This window comes from Macrotis lagotis, chromosome 1 (genome assembly GCF_037893015.1).
Source record: "Macrotis lagotis isolate mMagLag1 chromosome 1, bilby.v1.9.chrom.fasta, whole genome shotgun sequence".
Taxonomy (NCBI): Eukaryota; Metazoa; Chordata; class Mammalia; order Peramelemorphia; family Peramelidae; genus Macrotis; species Macrotis lagotis.
The window spans coordinates 808,133,753-808,150,779 of NC_133658.1; the positions used below are offsets into that span (position 1 = coordinate 808,133,753).

Genomic DNA, 17,027 nt, shown 5'->3' on the forward strand with positions numbered 1-17,027 from the left:
TCACAATGTTGTTGTTAATGTGCACATTGTTCTGTTGGCTCAGCTCCCTTCACTCAGCATCAGATACTGTAATTCATTCCATACTTCTCTGGAGTCTGATCATTTATGGTTTCTTATAGAACAATAGCATTCCAAAGGATTCACATACCATAACTTGTTTCACCATTCCCTGATTGATGGGCATCCATCCCTTCAATTTCCAATTATTTCCCACTACAGAAAGAGCTGGGAAGACTATTTTGGAACTATTCTCATTTTTTATAATTTCTCCTGGATATAAACCTAGAATTAGAATTTCTGGACCAAAGGATATGAACAGGTTTAGTGTTCTTTGGGCATAGTTTCATATTGCTCTCCAGAAAGGTTAGATCCATTCACAAATCCACTAGGAATGCATCAATTTACCAATCCTCCCACAGCCTCTCAAACTTTGATCATTTTCCCTTTTTTTGTCATATTAGCCAATATGATAGATATGAGGTGATAACTCATTTTGTTTTAATTTGCATTTCTCTAATCAATAATGATTTGGGGCATTTTTTCATATGATTTTATATAATTTTAATGTATTCATTTGAAAACTTTCTATTCATATCTTTTGGTCCATCTTCTTTCCATATTGCAATATTTATAAAATATTGATATTGAAAAATGGTACCCCACGTTCATTGTAAATTTAAAATCAGTAAAAGGTGTTCTAATTTCCAGAGACATTGTAGATTCCTTTTCAATTTGTTTTTTACATGTTCATATTTTTGGACAGTTCCTATAATATTTCCATCCAGATGGATACTGAATTCTGGGAAACAGTCTTTCTTCTTCCCTTTGCTATGTTCTATGTAGGGACAAGCCAAACTTATTCCCTTTGCTATGTTCCTATAGAGAGATAAGCCCAACTTCTTTGAGGGTTAACAAATGTCTTCTAGAAGACTCTCTAGTGTACTTTAGCCTGATAGAATCAGCACAAGTCCTCTACAAACTGCAACAGGAAGATCTCATCAACTACAGGAAATCTTTTTTTTTTCATTTTCTTCATTATCTACTTTAATAAATTATCTACTTTAATAATTTATGGAGGACTTTCTTGAAAGTAAAATAAAAATCAAGAGAACTTTCTTTAATTTCTCTCCCTTTCCTCATCATTTAATTCTTTTAACTCTGGTTTCAACTATTTTTCTTCTATTTACTTATCTATAAATAAGTTATGTTATTCCTCTCCCTCAATAAAATGTCATATTTTAGGAATTATTTTATTTTTGTCTTTCTATCTATAGTGTCCCAATGATACTATACTGTGTATATTAAATAATTTAAAATTTAACTAGATAATTAAATATTCATATTTGAATACATTCAAAATGTCATTTAAGAAACTATTAAGTTAATTGTTAGTAGGGATATAAATATGAATTCTATATATTTTCTGTATCAAGAAATTGATTTTCTTATTTAGATTAGAAAAAATTACAAAAAATTACAATGTAAGAAAAATTGTGATAGATATCCATGTAATAATATCTAAGAATCTCAAAGTTGAGTAAACTAAGATTCTAATTATATCAAATTTAAATACAAATAGGGTTAATTAAACCATAGATAAAGATCTCTGTAGGCTTCATATTGACTAAAACCACCTATAAACATCTTTTTAAATCTATTTGTATTTGTTTTGTTAAATATTTCTCTAATATATTTTATTTTAGCTGAACATTTACTTGGTCATATGAGCTATATGTTTGACACCAGTATTTTAGATAATCATCTCCATATTTCCATAAAATTTAACCATTGAAGAATTTTTTCTCCTTTTGCTATGTTCACTGGTAAGTTATTATTCTTTGTTTTATTTTGTCTAGATCAATCAATCTAAAATAACAAGATCCATTGAAGGAGACAAAGGAACTGGCAAGTTCTAGGTTGGTTTAACAGTGGCCACTACCTTCATTATCTAAGCAATCACTTTGCATCAGGAATCATTGAAAATAGGTCATGTCCCATCAAGACATTACTAAACAGAATAATTGTTGTGTGGAAGACCTTACTATCTCTTCCACCACCAATTCTCATAACCCAAGTGAGTCAGTTAGATTGATGGACAAGCAAGCCTAAGAATCTTGGGAATAGTAAGAAAATTCAGATTAGTGACCATACTTCCAAAATAGTGACCTAACAGTCATAGTCCAAAGAAAGAAATATTTATGGAGATGTGACCAAACAACTTCCTCTACTGGCAGTTTCACTACCTTCTTTGGCAGTTATAGTTACTGAAAAATCATTTCCCTAAATCCTTGGCCTTTGGCATTGTCAAATAGTTCAAAAACTGTAATAAATGTTCCTTTTTAATACAAATAAACTTATAGAAGAAGACTCAACATGTACCATATCTGTAGTGAGACAATGGACCATTACCATATAACTTTTTCCATGACTTGTAGCTGAAACCTCCTATTATTCTTTTCTCTACTAGAATGTGCTTTCCTGATAGAAATTGATTCTCTTTTATATTTGTTTGCCCTCACTGCATAGTAAATCTTTTTCATCCATTTGTTCATCATGGAATTCATTAGGTTCATTCTTAGGTCATTTCCCCTCTCTGGTCTCATTTCCATTGCCTATGAACCAAGGAGAATACACTAGAAACTCTCTAAGCTCCTTTATATCTCTAAATCGAATATTCCTAAAATGTGTAAATCAAATGTAACCGGGACACAGTCCAACATTTTTGGTAAGTCATTGTGAAAGACTGCTGTGATAGATGAAAATTGGATGTTTGTCACTCAACATCACCTTTAATTGAAAACTTAACCTGATCACCAACATTCTTATGAGCATGCTCACATTTTTCTCTGTAGTGACCTCCTGTCTTTAGTCTATACATTTGTCAATATTTCCCTTGCCTTCAACTGCCCTACAGCCATCTTCAGCTTCTTTACTTGTCTTTGGAATTGCACTTCATCTCATCTAATGATCTGGGTTCTGTTGTTATAACCCTTCCACTTCTGACTTCCCTCCCCTGGGGCTAGAATGATACTGTTTGTTTTTTAAAAAGAGAACCCTCGGAATTTCAGCAATTGTAGTAATCTGAAGGTGGTGGGAACTGAAAGAAAATTAACCAAGATATCAAGAATAAATGAAAAACAACCTCATAAAATCTGAGAAAAAAGGTAATAAGAACAAATAGTCTTTGTTCTGTAGGTTGATTATTCTGTTGCAAAACCACAGTTTTTGTTGGTAACCACAGTATTTATATTCCCTTAATAAATAGAATAGAATCAGGATCTCATTTCAAGATCAGAGACAAGATTCAGTCAGCAAAAGATGCAATTATAGGGATGATAGATGAGTTTTCTTTCTCTGACCCTGCATTACAACAATAAATAAAGGAGGACAGTAAAAACTAGGCAAACAAAATCTTGGTGAGATAGGAGAAAGTACAGAAATTGTTTTGTTTAGACTGGATGTCATGAAGTAAAGGTGGAGAGAAACTGTCCAGTTTTCATAGCCACACTTGATAGTTTGAAATCCTTGGTTCATTCTGCCTTGGTTTCTTCGTTCTCTGACTTTGATACAAAAAGTGGCTTCAAGCAGCCTACCTAATGAAGATTCACTTTTCTTTTACAATGTCATTTGGGTGAAAATGAAATCAGTAAAAAACTAAACCATAGTTTGGAGGGAGATCAAATTATATAATGGTCCCCATCAGGGTCAAATGTTTTCAGAGGAGATCTAATAGCAAAGATATGGTGGGAGAGCTAAAGGGAGACCCCACAGATTCTTCTAATTGAGCAAGGAGCAGGAAGAGCCTCAATGTGAGCAAGAAAGGGAGGCAATGATTCCATGGTATATATAGTTGAAAATTGGTGGGGGTGAAGTGTTGCTTTTCCTTTTAAGTAACTGACTTTGGGGGAGTGTCAAGGATGGTTATTTGTAGTGCATTGTGAACAGATGTTTCCCTGTGGATTCCTAGAATAGGATTTTGAAGGGTTGTGAACTAGCGTAAAAGGACTGATGTAGTGTGAAATTAGAGTTGTAAGTGATTAACAAAATGGAAAGGTTCTGCCCTATAACTGTTAAATGACCTTGCTAGACTCTATATTCCATGGTGATATGCAAATATTAACAGTTTACAAGTAGCTAAGCGTATCAGATAGACATCCTCTGCAAACTGCCCCAATTTCATTTCATGCAGGGGTATACAGTGAAGCCTAGCATTACTAATATCCCTATTTACCGTTTGTCCATTCCTTCAATCCCTCTCTGCATTAATTCAAAATAGACATAACCCTTTAGAGGCAGACAGATTTCTCCCCTTTCTTAAAAGTCATTACCTGCTATACTGAAATTTGATTTTTCTTAAACCAGATAATCTTATTTGCAGAGGTTTATGATTCAGGCAAAAGAAAATGATCTCCCAGGACCAGATCATTTCCTTTTTGTGTATATTTCATCAAAATGTTTCTATGATATACAAAGGATCACCTTTCAGTTGAGATGTAGTCTGGGAAGAATGCTTGACATGAATGCAGTTGTTGCACTGGACTTGTAAGAAGGAAGTTCTTCATTCATAAACATCTTCAAAAATTTGCCAGAATCCAGGAAAGTAGCTTAATTTGTCTTCCTAAATTTCCTCATCTGTAAAATGATGCAGTTAGACATGATGGTTTCCAAGATCCCTTCCAACTATATTTCTATAATTCTATAATCCTTGGTCTGACCTTCAATGACCCCCATAATCAACCAGTACATGACCTTTCTGGTTTTACCTCATGTTGCTTTCAGTCATTTATTTTATGTTCCAACCACTGCATCTCCCATGAAAATAGTATTACTCTAATTGAAGCTTTTATCACTTGGTGCTTGGTATAATGCATGAGTTTGCTAATTTATTTTCATACTTCCAATCTCTCCCCTCCTCAAACTATCATCCCAGAGTTTATGCAGCTGCTAATATAACATACACCCAAAACAATTTAAGCCATTGATATTCCTCGATCAATGGGTTCTGCTGGATAAAATGTCATAAGAACTCCTTAGTTTGACATAGAAAGAGCTTCACAATCTACTTGCTGTTTATCTTTCGAGGTCTATAGCAAACTTTTTCCCTTTATTTCATCTGCCTTTGGGATAAATGGGACTGGTTGCATGGAAACTTCATCAATCAATAAATATATGTATAAAATAAAGAGGATGATAATGATTTCTTGCACAAAAAGAAATGTAATCATATATATGTGTGCATTTATATCTGCTATAAAAAGCTAAAATCAGAAGCAGACAGCTATTTTGACATAACTATTACAGATGGAAGTAAATTTATTTTTAAAATGTCAGAATAAGAAGTATTCTGAGAAACACAACATTTTCAGATTTAGGAGATATTCCATAATCTACTTGGTCTAACCCATATTTGAGTAAGTAAAACATCTACAAGGTACTTGGTATTTGGCTATTCAGCACAAGCTAAATAGCTCAAAATAGATCAAAAATCTTCTTCTCAAAGTGGACTCATTAGGTGGCATAGTGAATGAAGTGCTAGCCTAGTGTCAGGAGAGGTGAGTTTAAATCTGAACTCAAATAATTATTAGCTTAAGACCCTTTACAATTCTTTTAACCTCCATCTACCTTGGTAATTCTCAACTAAAAAATGGAATAATAAAAACATAGGTTTCCTAGTATTGTTTTGAGTATAAAGTGATGCAAAATTTGTAAAGCACTTTGTAAACTTTAAAGTATATATATATATAATAACAATTATCATCATCACCATCATCATAAACATCCTTCAAAAGAAGTAACATATTCCCCTTTTAGGCTGCTCTAATTTTTTATTGAGAAGTATTTTCATCCTTACAAGAAGTTTGCCTCTTTGCAATTACAAATGCAATCTACCCATTATCTCTAGTCAAAATTTATGTATCTAGGTTCACTTACGATAACCCTTCTTATATGGCAGTTCTTTACATATTTATAAAGAGTATGGTAGTGTCCTACTACAATGGAAAGCTCACTGGATAAGAAAACAGAAGTTGTAGGATCCATTTCCAGTTTGGCCTCCTACTACTTTTGTAACTAGGGAAAATATTTTTGTTGAATACTATTAATTAGCAACAGAATTATAAAAAACTTTTCATAGCAAATGGCACACATGGAAAAGTCCATATGAATTTTGAAAAAAAAAGTCCAAAAAATTTGCATGAACTGATGCTGAGTGATGTGAGCAGAACCAAGAGAACATTGTGGATATTTACAGCAACACAGTGAGATGGTTAACTATGATTGATGCAGTACCTCTCAGCAGTTCAGAGATCAAGGACAATCCTGACAGACTTGTTCTGACCAATGTCTTCCATATCCAGAGGGAAAAAACAAAGCTATTTAATTTGAATGCCTAACAAAGCACAATACGTTCACTTTTTTAAAACTTCTTTTATGTTTTTCCTTTCTTTATCATGGTGTTTTTCTTTCCTCTCACTTCTAATTCCTCTTTCACAACATAATTAAAATAGAAATATGTTAAACATAATTGTACATACAACTTTTACTTGACTATTTGCTGCCATGGGGAGGAGGGAGAGAAGCTCCAGAGGGTGGGAAGAAAAATGTAGAACTCATAAACTTGCAAATGGATGAATGATAATAACTACCTTTGCCTGTAATTGGAAAATAAAATAAAACATCAGTATAAAAGAAAAGAAAGAAATCCAAGAAACACAAGAAATAGAATTGAAGAGGAAGCATTGGTTGAGTATAATCTACACAGAGTACAGACAGTTCTCCTTTTATGCAACTGAATAGTTCAAAAAAACTGTCACATACAGTGATTACTACATAATGCAAAATTCTCCATCTACCACTTCATGTAGCCTAAATAATAAAGTCATACAAAAATAATCCCTTTTTACAAGTCATAAAATGTCTACATAAAATGCAGACATATTAACCATGTTAATAAACAGAAATACATTATAAAAGTTAAAGTCCGCTGTGTGGTAGAACCTTTATCAACCCAGTGCACCTAGCCTTTATCAGTGGTAGCTGTTGTGCAACGTTTTTAATGAAATTTTCAAGAGGATTTGGATGGTGACTTTTGTTTTCTTAACTTTTATATGTGATGATAAACAAAATCATTCTCAACTAATCTTTGAACTTTGGAAAATATTGAAATATTTAGATTTAAGTTTTCAATATAATAAAAAAGAATTTTTTTAAATGATGAAATGCTTCTGCCAACTGTTTTGTTTAGACCCTTGATTTTAACCTTGGATTGTAAAGCTTCCCTGTTTTTTTTTTCTGCAATATTTGCATCTAGTAGCTAAATTACATTTTCATGCAACAATTTTGTCACCCTGAGAATTGTTTTCATCCTAGAAATCATTTTCATCTACTTCAAGGTCCAATTCTTGTGCTAATTTTACAATCTTTTCACTCACTTCTTTCATTTTATAGAATTCAAGAAGATTGCAAAGCATACTTTGTTTTGACTTTTTTCCTGAACTCTCTTCATACATCTTTTTTCTTACTTCTTCCCATGTCTTAGCCATATTCTGGATTGAATGGTAAATGTTATAGGAGATATTTCTCATAAGAAATATCTCAAAGTCAAACTCTTTGTAGTTCAGTCATTTTTCCAGTAGTGCCTGTTTCTTCTTGAACCCTTTTGGGATTTTCTTGGCAGAGAAACTGAAATAATTTCCCATTTCCTTCTCCATTTTACAGGTCTTTATATGTACTCAAAGCTGTACCTGTCTACCAAAGGTAGTATATAAATAATGTGCTCTTAAAATCATAATCACACCTTTTTCCATTGGTTCTAAAAATGAGGTAGTTAGGGGAACAGTAGAACACTTTTACATTTGCATTATAATCATCCAGATGGGAAAGGTAGACATAGGGTATTATACAAAATAAGTAGAATCCCTATAGGAATCATCACAAAACATTTTGACTTCAGGAATGTATCAGTGCATAAATCATTGTTTAAAGATGATAAGTGTTATCCATGCCTTAGATTTAGCAAAACATCTCACAGGTAGTGTTGTCTTGCTGACAACAATATTCTGGGCTTTTTTTTTTTGAACAGTACACAAATCGAGGTTTTACTTTACAAGTTCCAGATGCATTCTCTCCAAACAGAAGAGCAACAATTCTCAAAGCATTATATCTTGGAATAGTTTTCTTTCCCTTCTACTAAGATATAGGTTCAATAGGGCTCTTTATTTTTCATAAAATAATATTTCATAAAAATTTTATAAAATAAGATGGTTTCATCTACATTAAATATTTGCCCCCTTTTCTCCTGCAAGGAAGGACTTTAATCTATTTACTCTATTATTTTTGTAAGGGCTCTAGAAACTTCTTGGCTGCACTAGCAGCAATTTCTGATATTTGTACATTATGAAATCCTGCACAATTTTAAAATTTTTCAAACTAACTACCGCCGGCTAAATACCTGTGATACTTCATCTTGAAATCATTAAAGAGGTTTCCAGTCTTAGCTTGAATTATCATCAAGCTTAAAGAAATATACTTCTGAATCTGGTCCACATTGTTAATAGTGCCTCTTTCTCTAGAATAACATGTTCTCTTTGTTTTGACAACTAATTTGACTTCATGCAAGTATTGCGTTTTGTGTACTCCTTTACATTGGCAGCATCCTTCACAATGGTATTCACAGTAGATATCACAAGATTAAATTCATGCAATATCAATTATAATATTTATTTTAATTTATATTTTTCAATTATTCACATTTCAATTTCCAAGTGTATTGGCATAGATTCAGTATTTATTTATTAATAGAATAAAATTATACCATATTTTCTTTAACAAAGTATAATAAAAAAGATAATTGAACATGAAACTACATACCTGATATGTGCATTTTGCTATTATGTATATAGTCATTCTATACATATTTCTATTTATCAGTTCTTTCTCAGGATAAAGATAGCATCTTCTGTTATAGACTCTTTGTAGTTAATTTGAGTATTTATAGTAGTCAAAAAGACTTTTTTGTTCAATGCTGTTATTTTCTTTTTTTAAATTGATATTTTATTTTACTCTTTCAATAATGTTATGGAAGTTTTTCAGCATTCATCTACTTGCTTATTTATAAATTACACATTTTTCTACTATTTGCTTTTCCTTCTCCCCTTCCCTCAGAGGGGAATGACCTGGTAAATGTTGTAGATGTGCTTTAGTGCTAAAAATATTTAAATTACTAAAATGTGAACATAGTAACTATTCAGATTCTGTGATGTTGTTTTAGGGTTTTTGATATTTTCCCCCGTGGATGTGAATGGCATTGTCCATAAGAGATCTCCTAGGGTTGTCCTTGATTTTGGAGCCTCTTAGAGGATCTACATCATTCATAGTTGATCAAGTCACAATGCTGTTGTTAAAACGAACAATTTTTCACTTGGTTCTGCTCCTTTCACTCAGAATTAGTTCATGTAATTCTTTTCATGCATTTGTAAAGTATGACCTTTCATGGTTTCTGATAGAACACTTTTACACCATAACATTAAGATACAATGATTAATTCAGTCATTTCCCCAATTGATAGGCATAGCCTCAGTTTTCCATTCTTTGCCACTACAAAAAGACAAGCAAGAAATACTTTTGAATATGTGGGACTTTTCTCATTTTTTATGTTTTCTTTTAGATTAATTGGTATTGCTGGGTCAAAGGGTAAGATCAACTTTATTGTTCTTTGGGCATAGTTGGAGATTGCATACCATAAAGGTTGGATTAATTCATAGCACCATGAATAGTGTATTAATGTCCCCATCTTCCTGTAACTTCTCCAACATTGATCATTTTCTTTTTTGTCATCTCAACCAATCTGATTAAGTGTGAGGTGGTACCTCAAAGTTGTTTTAATTTGCATTTCTCTAATCAATAATGATTTGAAGCATTTTTATATGATTATACATAGTTAAATAATGATAAAACTTCATTGCCAAAGGTGTTTTACACAATATATATATATGCATATATATGCATATATATATGCATATATATATATGCATATATATATGCATATATATATATATATATATATATATATATATATATATATATATACTATATCTTGCTCCAGTCTTTTATCTTTAACCTTTGTGTATCTCTGTCCTTCAAATGTTTTTCTTGTAAACAATATATTGTAGGATTCTGGATTTTAATCCATTCTGCTATTTGTTTCTTTTTTATGGGAGCGTTCATATCATTCACATTTAAAGTTAAGATTACTAATTCTATGTTTCCCTCCATTTTATCTTTACCTACTTATACTTTTCTCTTTCTTTTCCTCTTTTCTCTCCTCAACAATATTTTCTTCCTTTTCCTCTTTAACATTTCTTTTAAATTTTAACTGTTATTTTACTTTTACTTTTGCCTTTACCTCTCCTTTCAGCAATTCCTTCATTTGTTTTTTCTCTCTTCTCCTTCTATTTCCCTTTAGGGTTGGATATATTTTTAAACCCAACTGAGAATTTATATTAATCCCTCTTTGGGTCAAATCTGTAGAGAGTAGCATTACTCAGTGTTCACACTCTCCCTTCTTTCCCTCTACTATAATTTATCTTTTTGCCTCTTCCTGTGATGTTTTTTATCCATTAATGCTTAACTTTTCTTTTCATATTTTATTATTTCACCCCATTTTGTACCTCCAACTCCTATATTAAAATAAACTCTTTCTATCTTTCCTGATACAAGTACCTTTCTCAAAGGTGACTGACTAATTGGTGGCTTGCTTGATTGATAAGCAGCATTGCCTGATAGTCACTAAGAATACTCCTTTTCTGTTCCATTAGAAATACACATGTGAAGAGCTATAAATCATATCAAATTATACTCACTTTGTACCCCTTTCTTTTCAAGTACCCTCTATGGACACACAATCATCATGACATAAGCATGTTGCAACACCAAATCAACAAAGCTCAATAGCAAGAGATAGAAAGAAATCTTCCATTTAAATGAACTATTGGCAGCATTATATAATTGGGTGCCTCCCAAGACAAACCCTATGAAACTCTATGAACACAATTATAAAGTACTTCTCAATCAAATACAGCCATATTCAGTAATTGGAAAAAATGTCAAATGCTCATGGCTAGATTGAGTTAATATAATAAAAATAACAATTCTACCCAAATTAAATTATTTATTCAATGCCATATCAATCAAACTACCAAACAACAACATTACTGAACTAACAAAATTCTTCTGTAGCAACAAAATGATAAGCATTGAAAGGGAACTGATGAAAAAAAATGTAAAGTAAGGTGGCCTAGCTCTACCAGATCTAAAAACTATACTCTAAAACTATACTCTGAAATGGGAGTCATCAAAACTGTCTGGTACTGGTTAAGATATAGAGCAATGGATCACTGGATTAGGAGAGGTCCAAAAGAAACTGCAGTAAATGACTGTAGCAATTTACCATTTGACAAACCCAAAGACATCAGTTTCTGGGATAAGAGCTCACTATTTGACAAACATTGCTGGAAAAAAAAACTGTAAAATAGTATGGCCAAAACTAGGCATAGATCCACATCTCACACCCTATACCAAATTAAGGTCAAAATGGGTACAAGATGTAGATATAAAGAGCGACATCAAAGATAAATTAATAGACCAAGAAATCTATCTATTAGACCTAAGGAGAGGGTACCAATGTATGACCAAACAAGAAGTAGACCACATTACAAACTGCAAAATGAATTATTTTGATTATATTAAATTAAAAAGCTTTTGCACTTATAAAATCAATGCTGCCAAAATTAGAAGGAAAACAGTAAGCTGAGGAACAATCTCCACAACTAGGGGTTCTGATAAAAGTTTCCTTTCTAAAATAGAGAACTGCATCAAATTTATAAATTACAAGTCATTCCCCCATTGATCAAAGGATATGAATAGACAGTTTTCAAATGAAAAAATTAAAGCTATGTATAATCATATGAAAAAATGCTCCAAAACATTTTTGATTAGAGAAATGTAAATTAAAATGATTATGAGGTATCACTTCACACCTGCTAGATTCACCAAGATGAGAAAAAGGAAAAATGATCAATGTTGGAGAGGCTGTGGGAGGACTGGGACATTGACACATTGTGGATGGAGTTGTGAAAGGTTCAACCTTTCTGGAAAGCAATAGGGAACTATGCCCAAATAGCAATAAAACTGATCATACCCTTTAACCCAGCAATTAAAATTCTGGGTCTAGTTTCAGAATAAATAATAAAAAAAATGAAAAAGTTCTATATGCTTCCAAATATTCACAGCAGCTCTTTTTGTAGTGGTAAAGAATTGGAAATTGAGGATATGCTCATCAATTGGGGAATGGCTAAACAAGTTTTATGGTACATGAATACTATGGAATATTAACTTTCCTAAGAAACCATAAATGGTCAGACTCTAGAGAAGCATGGAATGACTTATGGGATCTGATCCTGAGTGAAGGGAGTAGAACCAAGTGAACAATCTACACATTAACAGCAACATTGTGAGACGATCAACTTTGATGGAAGCAGCTCCTCTCAGTAGTTCAGAGATTAGGACATGTATTAGACCAGGTATGAACAATGTTATACCTAGTCAGAGGAAGCAAAACAAAACAAAACACACACACACACACTCAGGAAAAAAAAAACAACCCTTCAGAATCTGATGAACCCTTTATAAAAATTATCTCTTATGTATCTCCCTTAATCCTAATTCCTCATACCAAAAATAACAATTCTCTGAATGTGTTTATCAAAAATATGTATGTACAATTCTAATCTGACTGATTGTCACTAAGGAGAATGGGATGGGAAGGATGATGGAAGGAAATTTTGTAACTTAAAAATATGCATGTGCATATGGTTGAAAATAAATAAAATAAAAATAAAAAGAGCTGAAAAACAAGATCTCCAAAAGCAATATTGGTCTAATAGAAAAAGAGATATTTAAGAAGAAAATTTCTTAAACATTATAATTAGTCAAGTTGAAGCTAATGGCTGTGTGAGACTTCAAGAAACAATAAAATAAAAGCAAAAGAATGAAAAATGTTTATAATATGAAATATGACATTGGAAAAAATTACTGACCTTGAAAATAGATTAACAAGAGATAACTTAAGAATCATTAGACTACCTGAAAGGAAACAAAAGAGTCTAGTTATCATATTTAAGGAAATTATCAAGGGAAAATTGTCACCAAATATTTGAAATAGGTCAAATAGAAATTAAAAGAATCCATTGATGATCTTTTGAAAGATATTCCAAAATGATAAGTCTTTAGAATGATTTAGCCAAATTCCTGAGCTCCCTGATAAAAGAGAAAATATTACTTTTAGCTAGAGAAACAAACCAAAATAAAACAAGCATCCAAACAAAACAAAAACAATTCAAATATTATGGAACCACAGACTTCACTGCTTCTATGTGAGAGTATAGAATATGATGTTCTCAAGAGTAAACGAGCTAAGATTACAGGTATAACCTATATAGCAAAACTGACTGAAATCCTTTGGGGCAAGAAGAATAGTTAATGAAACAGAGGTGTTCCAAGCATTCCTGATGAAAGGACAAAAGGTAAATAGAAAAATTGACCTTCAAATAAAAGACTCAGGGGAGTTAGGTAATACAATGGACAGAGCACCATGTCTCTGCAGACTATCAGACTATCTGGTTCTGGAGATAGAACCTGAGCTTAATTCTGTCCTCACACACCCTCTAGCTGTGTGACCCTGAGGAAATCACTTAACCCTGATTGCCTCATTCAAATGAGTTCAAATAAAATGTGGAAGAAAAGCATAAAAAAAGGATAATTCAACCTTGAAAAGTATTTATTTTTTCATATTCCAACGTGAGCAGATGATATAAATAACTCCTAAGAACTGTTATTATTAAGGCAATTAGAACTTCCTAAACAGAGAGTATGAATGTGAGTCCATTGTGTTAAATATCTCCCAAAAAACAATGCAGGGTGAGAAAAAGGGATACACTGAGAAAACTGCAATGCTGCAAATTTATTCACTTAAAAAGAGTCACACAAGGAATATGTTTTATAATGGAAGGGATTAGAATTGGTTCAAAGAGGGAATATATTTTTGTGTATATGTAAATCTATGTACATACATACACACAAACATATATATATATACACATATACATATTCATATTCAATTCATTATTGAATACACATGTATATATATATATACATACCTCAAAATACACTCATTTACATTCACATATACATTTGCACATATAAAAAAATATAATCAATTCTAATCAATATAATCAAATCTATCTTACCCAGTAGTGCAATAGGAGAGAAAGGGAATGAGACATATGGGGTGATAAAAAAGTGGAGGGAAGGCAATGACCAGAAGCAATATAGGCTTTTGTGGAGGGAAGAGAGAGGAGAACCTGAGTTCAAATTTTTCCTCAGACACTTAACAATTATCTAGCTATGTGATCGTGGGCAAATCACTTAACTCCACTGCCTTACAAAAACCAAAATAAAATAAAATAAAATAAAGGGAAAAAAAGAAAAAGAAAAAAGAAAAAGGTGACTTGAGAAGAAAATGGTAAACCACTCCTTTATCTTTGCCAAGAAAATCTCAAATGGAGTCTTTAACAGTCAGATATTACTAAAAACTAACTGACAATCATCACTATTTGCCAGGCATTTTGCTAAGCCACTCCTCAAAGCTCACAATTTAATGAGGTTGTATTCTCATTCCATTTGCTTCTATTTTTTTTTTATTTTTATTGATTGACCTATGCAAAGACTTTTTGTGCCAAATGAAAAAAAAAACCACTGGATTAATTCAGATCTAATCCTAACATCACCTACTGAATGATTCAAGTTGTTTATGAGAATGCCAAATGAATTTCTTAATAAAGCATTGGGTCTCCTATGACTAGAATTATTCAAGCAAAAGTGGTTTAATATCTTTCTCCATCAGGAGGCTGGAAAGAAATATTCCTGCATAGGGTGGAGGGATCAAACTAGATCAGGGTTTCTTATACTAGGATTCAAAAACAAGCTTTAAAAATATTGGTAAGCATATTTAATTAAAATTGCTATATGTACATATATGTATTTATATATAGTTTGCATATACATTTTACATAAATTGATTTATACAAGCACTTCATTTATGCATTTAAGATTATTATTCTGAGAAGGGCTCTATAGGCTTTCCCAATGGGGTTCATGACATAGTAAAAAGCCTTGGATCAGATAATCTCTAAAATCCCTTCCAAGACTAAAATTCTCAGTGGTTTTTTTTAATTGCATTTTTAATTGTGTGCATATACCAAAACTGAGAGACTTTAGTTACTTTCAAAATTTAACTAGCAAACCACTGAATATATTTCTTGAATCCCCATTTAAAATAATAAAATCAATGCTGTCTATTTTATTTTGGAGATTAAGACCAGAAGGACTTCTTAGAATTGCCTATTGACTGGGTGACTGGAGAGAATTGAGATGCTTCGTTGAGATCTGGTAGTCACTACAATGCTGAGGAGTTTGTAATCACTGAGGAGAAGGGAGCATTCCTTAAGCATCACATTTGCTAAACACTTAAAAAATTTTCTATGAACTTTAAAGTGAAATCAAGTATTGGAGATGCCATGAAGTTAGGTCAGTGAGATTTTTACAAACAAATGTACATGATCCTAAATGTTTCATCACTAACCAACCTTTGCCTCCGCAGAAAAGGTGAGCAGCAGAATTGTATTAGCATCTTTGCAACCAAAGAATGTAGTACGAAACTAAAAGTATAATAGAAGGATGGACTCAGCAAAGTCAGTCATCAAATAACTACATGTTTTTAAATAATAATTAAAATTATTGAACTTTAGTTTTTCTATGTTATTGAATTCTTATATTTGAAATGGTCTTTAAATGTGAATCCCTGAGGCAAATGATTGGTTATCCAACCCTAGTTATGACTTTGACTGCAGATAACAATCAAAAACTATGATACAAATGAGAGCCTTTGTGAATACAGAAACATATGAATCTGGGATACTGATGAGAAAATTGAGGCAAGGTTTAGTATAAATTTGAATCTTTGGAAGTTATATGATTTGGAGAAATCCATCTTGCTACTCTGAACCTCACTTTGCTAATGAATACAATGAGAATAATAATAATTCCTATTTTATGCATATTTTGAAAAATTCATAGATATTAATTGTAGAATGTGCTTCATTGAGTTGTTATGACAATCATGTGAAGGGGTGAAAATAAATGAAAAGATTCCCTCCATAAGAAAATCCTACTGAACTACTCTCCATCTTATCATTACTCTTCTAGAGATGTATTCCTCTGATTTTTAATCTGCCTAGGAAGGTGATCATGGGCTCTTGAAGACTATATTAGGGGGTATACAAATTCTGGTAGACCCTACCAAACTGGAAAGGTTTCCACTACTGTATGAGCTCGATGGTTCAGTACTTCATATCTGCCCAGTCTTTGCAAGTCATAGATAGACACAGAAATGGATAATTATCACACATGATGTCCAGTACCAATTAAAATATCATCTTCTATGTGAAGTCTTTCCAAACTCTCAATTCTAGTGCCTTTCTTCTTTTCATCATTCTTATTTATCCTTGCATGTATGCATGTATGTCAACCACATTAAGTTGTAATCCTTAGTGGCAGGCCTATCTTTTGACTCTTTTTGTTACCCAATTTGTTCCTAATAGTTCTTGAACCCAATAGCATTTCATCATTTTTTTTAATTAATTGATAGAGGACTTGGAGGGCTATGATCTATACTGTTGGAATGAGTACTCACACCAGTGAAAATTCAGATCATTGTGCTAATGTGGAAGGAGGAGAAGGTCAAGAAAGACTTCAAGGATGAGGTCACACAAGAATAATGTATATATATATATATATATATATATATATATATATATATATATATATATATACATATATATATATCACTTTGCAAACAACCATAAAAGTGTGGTTTGCAGTAATAATAATTGCATAAGTTGTATTGTTACTAC

At 32.1% G+C, this 17,027-nt stretch overlaps 1 long non-coding RNA gene across 1 annotated transcript in view; it reads right to left on the reverse strand.

The window, feature by feature from the left end:
• Window positions 1–4,500: 4,500 nt before the first annotated feature.
• The window catches only part of LOC141488705 (uncharacterized), a 155,957-nt gene continuing 143,430 nt past the window's right edge, over window positions 4,501–17,027 (reverse strand). Inside the window, exons 4-5 of the long non-coding RNA XR_012468765.1 lie at window positions 6,534–6,650; window positions 4,501–4,632 (exon numbers count right to left, since the gene is read on the reverse strand). This is a non-coding gene — a long non-coding RNA (uncharacterized LOC141488705). The remainder of the gene's footprint in view (window positions 4,633–6,533; window positions 6,651–17,027) is intronic.